Here is a 10,032-nt window from a genome sequence, read left to right as displayed (position 1 = left end):
GGGCGGGGGGCGTGAGCCCGGTAGCTTTACTTTTGAAGACTGTAATAGCCCATTGAGCAGGTAAATCTTCATATATTATATGTAGAAGACAACGTGATTCCTGCCTTCACGGATCTCACAACCAAGTTGGCATGCCAGCATGTCAAACAAAGTAGCCCATTGAGCAGGTAAATCTTCATATATGTAGAAGACAACGTGATTCCTGCCTTCACGGATCTCACAACCAAGTTGGCATGCCAGCATGTCAAACAAAGTTAGAAAACCACAGCAACTAAGTGACAAGAGAATCCAGTGTGGGTCCCTCGTCGGGGGCCAGCCCCGCTCCTCTTTTAGGCAGTCCCTAGACTGAAGGAGGGTGGACCTCAGAGGATCTGGAGATCTCCGATCTGGTTCCGACCATCCCATAGGGCATCGAGTAGACCGTTCGGGGTCCGCCGCTCTGCTGAGGTGCTCTGCCTTCCTTCCAGTCAGCCCTGCTCAGCGCCTCCTGCCCACTGCCTGCGGGGGCGGCACAAGAAGGCCTGCAGAGATCCGGCTCCCATTTCCTTGTCGGCCTTGCAGAGGCACCTGTTCTTAGCCAGCTGTTGCCCCGGCCCCGGTAGTTAAGAGTGATGTGCTTGCCTTTGTCTGGCTGAATTAAGGCTCTGGTAATGTTCTGTCTGTTTAATCATGTCTGCTTCACCTCTTCTAGAAATTAGAGGGGCCACATTACCTCTCTCAAGTTTCTGCAGTTTTTCTTTCTCTTTTTTTCATATTCGTTTGATAGTATTAATGGGAGTTTGGGAGAGAGGAGGTAAACACATGGGCTCACCACCCTGAGTTTGTTCCTATGTCCCCATCTTAGCACTTGTTCAGCCGCTCTGACAAGATGTCTGTGGGTCATTTCTAAACAACAGAAATGTGCTTTTCACAGTTCTGGAGGGGTGGGGGGCAAGACCAAGGTGCCAGCAGCTTCATTGTCAGGTGGGGCTCGCTCTGCTTCATAGAAGGTGCCGCCTTGCTGCATCCTTGCATGGCAGAAGGTGGCAGGGAAATGCACGGTGCCTCTTAGACGGGCGCCGATCCCTCTTATGAGGGCAGAGTCTCCCTGCCTGAAGGTTCCACCTCTTCACATAACACACTGGGGTTAGGTTCCAACATAGGGATGTTTGAGGAGGTACATGCAGGCCATAATATTACATTTTCCCATTTAGCTGAATTCTGTTTAATAATTACTTATTTAATTTTAGTATTATCTTTATTGTTATTTACTTTTCCATAGGACACATACACTCACCAAGTGAGAGAGCAAGCTGCCAGGTCTGGGACTTGACCCATAGTTGGCCATGTGGGAGTCCAGTGTCCCAAGCACCACACCACTTGCCGGCCGCCCGGATTCTCTGAATAATTTTAATTTTATTCAATTATGTTGGGTTTTCCAGCTGTAAAATTACACTGTTTATAAATAAGGGTGATTTTTGGCTTGTTCCACTTTCTTATGACTCTTTTTCCTTTTTTTTTCGTTTTTTTTTTTTTTTTGTGGGTTTTTTTTTTAGGGTTCTTGTGCTTGCCAGAAAGAGAGACAGAAAGCGAGAAGTCACCCCCCAGGGGGGATGGCCACACCACAATCCCTCTCCTCCATTCCTCTCTCAGGATCTTGGGCACGCAACACACATGCCCGGCGTGAGTTTAAGCCACCGGGTCTGGGACTTGAACCGCTGTCGATTACGTGGGAGTCCAGCGACATAGCCATTACGCCAGCTGCTGGTCCCATGACTTTTTTTCCTGTCATAATGTACTACCTGGAACTTTTAGAATGATTTCGAATAATGTTTTTGGTGGACATCTTTGGTTTAATCCTCGCCTTAGCCCAAGTGCTACTGCTTTTGGTCACTTTCTGCATACAGTAAAATTGCTTCTTGGAAAGGTGGGCCAGAATTGGAGAGTGCTTGCCACCCACACCCACGCTCACACTCATGCCGGGTGACCAGGGTATTGTGAAGGCTCTTCCAAATCTGTGGCTCTGTCATCTTAAAATTAAATTTGAGTTTGGTCATTTGTTATTTCCTTCAGAAATTCTGATGTCTGAGAATAGCAGAATTGGCCTAGATTCATACAGCTTTTTGTCCTTATCAACTTTCTCTCCCTATTCTAGAGAAACACAGGTGGGGTAGAGTTACTGTTGTTGATCTTGGCAACATAGTTTGGTGGAAAAAGTGCAGGTCTGGGAGTCAGGTACCAGTCACAGCTTTGTCACTTACAGCCTGGTGCCTGGTGACTTTGTTTTTTTTTTTTTTTTTTAAGAATTACTTGATGTTATTATTTTGACTTGCTATAGGGCACATTTGCTCACCAGAGAGAGACAAGAGAGAGGAAAAGTGAGACTCGAACCGGGACTGGATGCAGGGACTCGAACCACAGCCGGCCATGACACCTTTCGATAAGCTCACCTAGATTCACTGAGCCTTGGCTTATGCTCTCACTAGAGGTGTGAAGTGCAGGAAGGTGCAGAGTGGGCCTTCCTCAGAAATCACTGCTTCTTGCTCAGCCTCTCTGTCCCTCTTCCCTCGAAGTTAACACCTAAGGCCATTCAGCACGAATTGTCACTTTGTGAAGATTTTGATCGAGTTTAGTTTTAATCAGAGATAACTTTCAATCCTCCTTACCCTTATGATTCTTTATCCCTAATTTTCAAGTAGAATCAGAGTGATAATTTTCTCTGAATATATTTTTAAAAATTATTCTAATTTTATTATTTTTATTTTATAATTTGAAGAGAGAGAGAGAGACAGAAAGGGAAAGTGAGAAAGCAAGCCATTAGGCTGGGACTCACACCGTGGTCACCCATGTGAGAGTCCAGCACCTAAACCACCATGCCACCTGCTGGCCCTTATCATTTTATTTTTTTAAATGAGAATTTTATTTTATTTATTGTAAAACTTTAACATTAAAAAACATTTTTCTTTTTAGGTTTTTAACATAGGGTATTTGTGCTTGCCAGAGAGAGAGGCAGAGGAAGAGTAAGAAATCACTTCCCTAGGGGAGATGGCCATGTCACAATCCCTTTTCCATTTTCCTCTTGGGATTTTGGGCATGCACACATATGTCCTCAGTGTGATTTTTTTAAAGCCGCTGAGTCTGGGACTTGAACCAGGAAGTCAGCTGTGTGAGAGTCCAGCACTTTAACCACCACGGCACCTGTTGCCCCTCCCCCCCTTTTAAGTTTGCTCTAGGGTGCCTGTGCTTGCCAGAGACAGAAAGAGAGAGAGGGAAAGTGAGAAATCACCTTCCACGGGGATGGCTATGCCACAGTCCCTTTTCCTCCGTTCTCAGGACTCTGGGCACACATGCACACATGCCGGGCGTGTTTTTCAAGCCATCAGGTCTGGGACTTGAACCATGTAGCTAGATTCAGTTGCCTTAACCTCCATGCCATGTGCTGCCCTTGCATATCTTTTAAAATAATTTCCTTTATTTCTGATTTTGAAAATTGCTTAAGGGGGAAAATATTAATAAATTACAGTCTCAGTATCCAGCACTTACTGAGCCTTTTACTCTATGGCAGGCAGGTAATTAAGTACTTGGAATGTGTTCAATCTTCTCAGTATTTCTGCTTCCCAGGAAACTGGGGCTGAGGAATGTCACCAGGCTGCAGAGCTGCCGCAGGACCACCTCTGCTCTGTTGCTGCTGCAGAGCCGCCGTCCCGGCCCTGTGCGCCTGTGCCCTTCACGTGCCGCTCTCAAGCCCGTCCTGTTGCTACTAGACCTAGATGGGGAAGAAGGAAACAAAGCAGCTGAGCTTTGAAAAAACTGATTATTATGAAGCTAGATATTAAGTGTTGAAATAGAGCATTCGTGTCTGTTAAATGTGTTAATTCTGATCTGTAGTATTAAGTTTTCCTTATCTGGGCAGTATAGTTTGGTACTTTTCCTCCTCAAAAGTGCCACCCATATGAACCTGCTGCTGCTTCCTGAGAACTCTGTTTTAGGTCTGATTTATTATTAGAAGGTCTTTATTATTAGGGTATTTTGCCTGCTGTGTATTCTTGTTAGTGCTCTCCTTGCTTTGACCGAGTCTCTCTCTTGCTTTGCTATCACACCATCTTAAGGTCCTCCGTTGTCTGCATGCTAAGAAGGACCAGGCTCCCCTTCCAGATCTCCCGCCTCGGCCCCAGAGCACTGGGCTGGTTATCGGGGACGCCACTGACCTCTGTGCCTGTCTTCTCCTCTGCTGGTGCTCCTCAGGGTGGGGGCCCGGACTGCTCTGCCCTCGACTTTGCTGGGCCTGTGGTTGGATCTCAGAAACCACCTCTTGCTTCTGTGGCCTTTGGTTGCTTTTTTCACGTCACACTTGACTTTGGATTGTTGCAGCCAACATTAACATGCAGCACTATTGACTTGATGCTTGCTTTTTACAAAATCATTCTGTGAGCTTTCTAGATTCCTTCCTGAAGTTTTGGATCCTTCACCACTGAAATTGCTCCTGGGTTAGAGTTAATTGACTCCACGCACCATTGTGCTTAAATGTGGCAGCTTCCAAGGCTTCCTTCACCTCTGTCTCAGAGCAGCTCAGTGTAATTATGTACCGTAATTAGTTAATTAATTTATTTTTAAAGAATTATATTATTTAACTGTATTTATTTATTTAAATTTGACCAGAGAGTGTCAGGATGTCATAGAGAGAGAGAGAGAAAGAGAAGGAGAGAGAAAGTGAGAAAGCAAGCCACCAGGTTCAGGACTCAAACTGTAGTCGGCCACGTGGGAGTCCAGTGCCCTTTACCATCACGCCGACTGCTGGCCCCTGTAGTTAGTTTATTTAATCAGAGCCATTTTACATTAGTCTCTACTCTGTCATATTTTGTTTTATTACCAATTGTCTTATTGTCTTGTAATCAAGAAAGCATTAAAGACAGTCAGGTAGGTGGCTGGTTCTAGTCCGGCTTCTTTTAAGTGGTGTCATGACTCACTGATGGGGAGGGAGGACAGAGAAATGGCGGATGCGCACAGGCTTTGTCTCTAGTAGCTCAGACAGGTTTGTATTTTTAGAGCTTAGGAAAGGGTGCCTTTCATTCAGACATAACTGTTTCCCTCAGATAAAAGAAAGTATTCTGAAAGGCTTGATTTTATTTTTTTAAAAATATTTATTTAATTTTATTACTGTTATTTTAAAATTTGCTACAGGGCGGGATTTCTCACTTTCTGTCTCTCTGTCTCTCTCTGGCAAGCGCACATGCCCTATAGCAAAAACCTCTCCAAAAGAAAAATTTGCTACAGGGCACATGCACTCACCAGAGAGAGACAGAGAGAAAGAGGGAAAGTGAGAAAGCAAGCCGCCAGGTCTAGGGCTCGAACTGTGTCAGCCATGTGGGAGTCCAGTGCCTCAACCACCATGCCACCTGCTGGCCTCAAAAGGCTGGATTTTTTTTTTTTTTTTTTGAGAGGTTTTTGCTATAGGATGCATGCACTTGCCAAAAAGCGAGAGAGACAGAAAGTAAGAAATCACCCCCGGGGGCATGGCCACGCTGGAATCCCTTCTCCTCCATTCTTCTCTTGGGATCTTGGGCACACATGCACATGTGCCCGGTGTGAGTTTAAGCCACTGGATCCAGGACTCAAACCGCGGTCGACTACATGGGAGTCCAGCGTCATAGCCATTATACCAACTGCTGGTCCAAAAGGCTGGATTTTAAAGCTAGAAACCACATGAGTGCTGGGATTACATCAAAATGCTACATTTAAAGATCTAGAAATGGCTTCAGATGAGACAAAGGATTGAGGTAGGTAATTGAAATGAATTACTGGGGCATCTGTGCAGTGGAGGCCCTAAAAGTGTTGAAACTTTAGAATATTTAATTTCTAAATTAGAAATCTAAGAGTGATTTTTTTTTTAAAAGAGATGTTTGCTATGAGATGCATTGCTGGAGAGACAGAGACAGAAAGCGAGAAATCACTACCCAGAGGGGATGGCCATGCTGCAATTCCTTGTCCTCTATTCTCCTCTCGGGGTTTTGGGCATGCACACACATGCACCCAGTGTGACTTTTAAGTTGCTGGGTTCGGGATTCAAACCGGGGCCAACTACATGGGAGTCCAGCAATAAAACCATTACACCATCTGCTGGTCCCTCTAGAGTAATTTTAATAGTAAGTGGTTTAGGTCCCAAGGGGCAGTTGCTGGTCATGTGCTGTCATAAAGTCAGAGGTGGGGCCTGACCTCAGGGTGGTGACAGGCTGGTAGTGGAGAGGTCCTTAGCCACTGGGTTTTAGTTCAAGGCCAAGTACCGTTTGACACGATGGCAGATGTGTTTCAAACATCCAGAACTAGGACTTTTCAGTTGGGAGTTACCAGCGGTCTCCACTGTTTTCATCATCAGCTTTTTACTTTTCTTATTTTCTTTCGACCTCTTCATTCTCCTTCCACCAATGACTGTGCTTTTATTAATGGCTAATAACAGTTTTTAGTACAAGTTAACCATATTAGTAACTCATATTTGTCGGTACTTAGTTGTATACTTAATGACGAGCTCACTGAGGGAGAGGAGGAAAGGGTCTGAGGGTGAGCCCCGTGGAAGCCCAGCATCCCCGGTTCAGTCAGAGTGGAGGAACCAGCAGGGAGATTGGAACCAGCAGAACCAACAGAGAGTTCCCACGGGGAGCTTATGAAGATGTAAACCGTCAACAGCTCTCTGAGATGGATGTCATGATCCCCATTACATAGAGGGGAAACCAAGACCTCAAGTGGTTAAATAGAGTGGCTTCGTCATGTACATAGTAGTAAGTGATAAGGTGGGATCTGAAGTCAGGTGGCAGCCTCAAGAATCCTCCTCAACTGCTGGTTCCCAAGTGTGGAGAGTGTTTCGGTGAGAAGCAAAGAAATGTGACAGTTTATGTTACTTGACCATCGGAGATGCATAGTTCTCAGTTTGTATTTTATCCTTGGTCTTAGCCAAAAGACTCAGAAGACCAGTAAATGTTTTTATTTATATTTGTTTATTCATTAATTCTTAAAATGATTATTTAACTTTATTCATTTTAATTGAGAACGAGTAGGAAAGCAAGCCACCAGGTCCAGGACTCAAACCACAGTTGACCATGTTGGAGTCAAGTGCCCTTAACCACCACACCATCTGCTGGCCCCGCCAGTAAGTATTTTAAATGTAGAAAAAGAGCTTAGAGGCCAGCCTGGGGCCTGGTAGTTAAGAGAGCTGGATCCCACTTGGCTTACTGCATGGGCCTTGCTCCAAATCCAGTGGCTTGAAAAACGTGTGTGTGCATGTCCAGAATCATGAAAGGAGGGAGAGTGGAGGAGAAAAACTGTGGTGTGACCACTCTGCATGGGAGGTGCTTTCCCTCTCCCTCTGTCCTCTGTGTCTCTCTGGCTAGTACACAAGCCCTCTGGCAAATTTAAAAAAAAAATAAGGAAAAGAGAAAGGAGCGTTTGGATTTTGATTATTGGTATGTGGACGTATAGGGAACTCATACTTGGCTTTGGGAGTCTTTGGGGATCCATCCTTGTCTTTTACCTGTGGAGAAGAATGGTGCCCCTTGTGTAGCGTCTTTCCTGACACCTCCCTGGAGCTTGACCCCACTGCACTGTCATGCCCTTGGAATTCATGTTTTCCATATCATCAGTGTTGTAAATTAAAATTAGATTTTTTTTAAAATAATGATTTATTTAATTTTTATTTATTCACTCATTTATTTTTTGATTTGACCAGAGAGAGAGAGGAAATGAGAAAGCAAGCCACCAGGTCTGGGACTCGAACCATGGTCAGCCATGTGGGAGTATCTAGCGCCTTAACCACCCACTGGTCCCAAAAGTTAGATATTTTTAAACAGAGTATGTGTGGTGCTAAAAGTGCTGTCATCAAGATCAGGATAGCCTCCAGGTAGCCACGTCCAGGGTCTTTATCCCCTTACCTCTCAGCAAACCACTTCATGCTCAGGTGTTAGGACTCCACTCTCTGCCCCTCCCTCCTGACACTTCCTTCTCAGTATCCTCTGCTGGTTTTTTCTACCTTTACCTAACTAGGGTATTGGGGTTTCATCACAAGAGCTTTTCCTCCATTTTCTTTTCTTTTCCTTTCCTTTTGTTTTTAAAGATCTTTTGCCATAGGCATGTGCACTGGCCAGAGAGAAACAGGGAGAAACAGAGGAAAAGTGAGAAATCACTTTTGTGCCCCCCAGGCTGTATGGGCACACTGCAGTCCTTTCTCCTTGGATTTTAGGCTTGCTCGTACATGCACCCAGCGGATTTTTCTTTTGTTTTTTTCTTTTTTTTGAGAGATTTTCACTATAGGCCGTGTGTGCTCGCCAGAAAGACAGAGACAGACAGAGAGACAGAAAGCGAGAAATCACCCCCCATGGGGGATGGCCACGCTGCAATCCCTTCTCCTCCATTCTCCTCTTGGGATCTTGGGCACGTATGCACACACACCCGGTGTGAGTTTAAGCCACCAGGTCCGGGACTCGTACCATGGTCGACTACATGGGAGTCTAGTGACGTAGTCATTGCACTAACTGCTGGTCCCCCCAGCGGGATTTTCAAGCCAACGGGCCTGGGGCAAGAATTGTGGTCAGCTGTGGGAGTCCAGTGCCATAAGGCTGGCACGCCTTTTCTCCATTTTCATTCCTCATTGTTTTCTGTGATTAACTCATCTTTGTGTAGATGAGTCTTTTTTAAAAGTTTATTTTTTATTTTATGCATGTATGTTTTATGCTGGAGGCATGTGTACATAAGGGAGCAAGGTGGGGGGGGAAGCACCTTCCCCTGCACAACAGGCTGTTCATACTGCAGTCCTTTTCCTTCAGTTCTCCTTTTCGTCAGGATCCTGGTCATGGCATGTGCACTGGTGTGTTTTCCAAGCTGCTGGGGCTGGGAATCGAACCCTGTTTGGCCCTGTGGAATCCAGCTTCTTCTGCACAGTGTTTAGCTACTGTGCTGTGGGGCTGGACCTGGGTCAGTGTTAGTGTTTAAGTTAATATTTCTAGTCTCGACTTTTCCTTTCAGGTTCAGATTCAAGTTTCCAGCTACTTACTTCTCTCTGCCGTTCGGATGTCTCCCAGACAGAGCAGGCACGCATTCCCCTTGAATTGGCTTTGTAGACTGACTGGGGCAGCCCAGAGTGCAGCCAAAGCAGTGCCCCTTCTCATTCTTTAGCTAGTTCTTGCCATCACCAGCTGGGAGTCACTTCTAAGAATAATAATAGCTAACATTTATTGAGAGTTTACATGCCGGGAGCACGTGTGTGCATGCGTGCATGTGTGTGTGCCCAAGATCCCAAGAGGAGAATGGAGGAGAAGGGGTTGTGGCGTGGCCATCCCCCCTGGGGGGTGATTTCTTGCTTTCGGGGAGCGGGTACCCCATTATGAAAAAAGCCCTCCAAAAAAAAAAAAAAAAAAAAAAAAAAAAAAAAAATCCAAAACTTCTCCTCCCCAAAAAATATAAATTAAAAAAAAAAAAAACACATCATGACTTTTCTGACAACCCAGTAGTAAGGTGATAGTAATAGATCATGTAGTTCCTAGCATCAGAAGAGCTGTCGTGAGCCTGCTATAAATACTAACTCATTAAACCCTCACAACAAATCCACAAGGTAGATACTGTCATCATCCCTAGTTGACAGGCAAGGGACCTGGAGCATGGGGAGAAGGTCCTGGCTCAAGCTCTCCCAGCTTTAAGTGATGGGGTGAGGAGTACCGTCCTGGCAGAGACTGAGACCGTCACCATGTGACTGGGATTGTCTGTTTTACAGACACGCAGTGACCCCCATTCCCTCTCCACGGCCGGGTCTGCAGCAGCTCTGTCGCCTCTAACTGCAGGCTGCTCTGTGCTCCTGCTCTCTGGTGGGCACCGGGCTCAGGCCTGGTGGGCTCCTCCCTCCCTGTGCTTCCTGCTTCCTCTGTCCTCCTCCAGCAGTACCGGTCACTGCCAGGAACTGTCCTGTGGCCTCCCAGCACACCGGGTAAGCTACATGGCCCCCAGGGCCCATCCACACAACCCACCTTTCCCCATGTCTCCCTTTGTGCTTCCTGATCCTTGGCCTTTCCCTTG

General features: G+C 45.9%; 1 protein-coding gene across 1 annotated transcript in view; it reads left to right on the top strand.

Annotated features, from left to right (window-relative positions):
- The window catches only part of TULP4 (TUB like protein 4), a gene marked incomplete in the record, with an annotated part of 233,255 nt that overhangs the window by 27,227 nt on the left and 195,996 nt on the right, over window positions 1-10,032 (top strand).

Source organism: Tupaia chinensis, unplaced genomic scaffold (genome assembly GCF_000334495.1).
Source record: "Tupaia chinensis unplaced genomic scaffold, TupChi_1.0 Scaffold000468_1, whole genome shotgun sequence".
NCBI classification, from domain to species: Eukaryota; Metazoa; Chordata; class Mammalia; order Scandentia; family Tupaiidae; genus Tupaia; species Tupaia belangeri.
The sequence above is the reverse complement of the archived record's forward strand: the minus strand, read 5'-3'. Positions and strand labels throughout refer to the sequence as shown.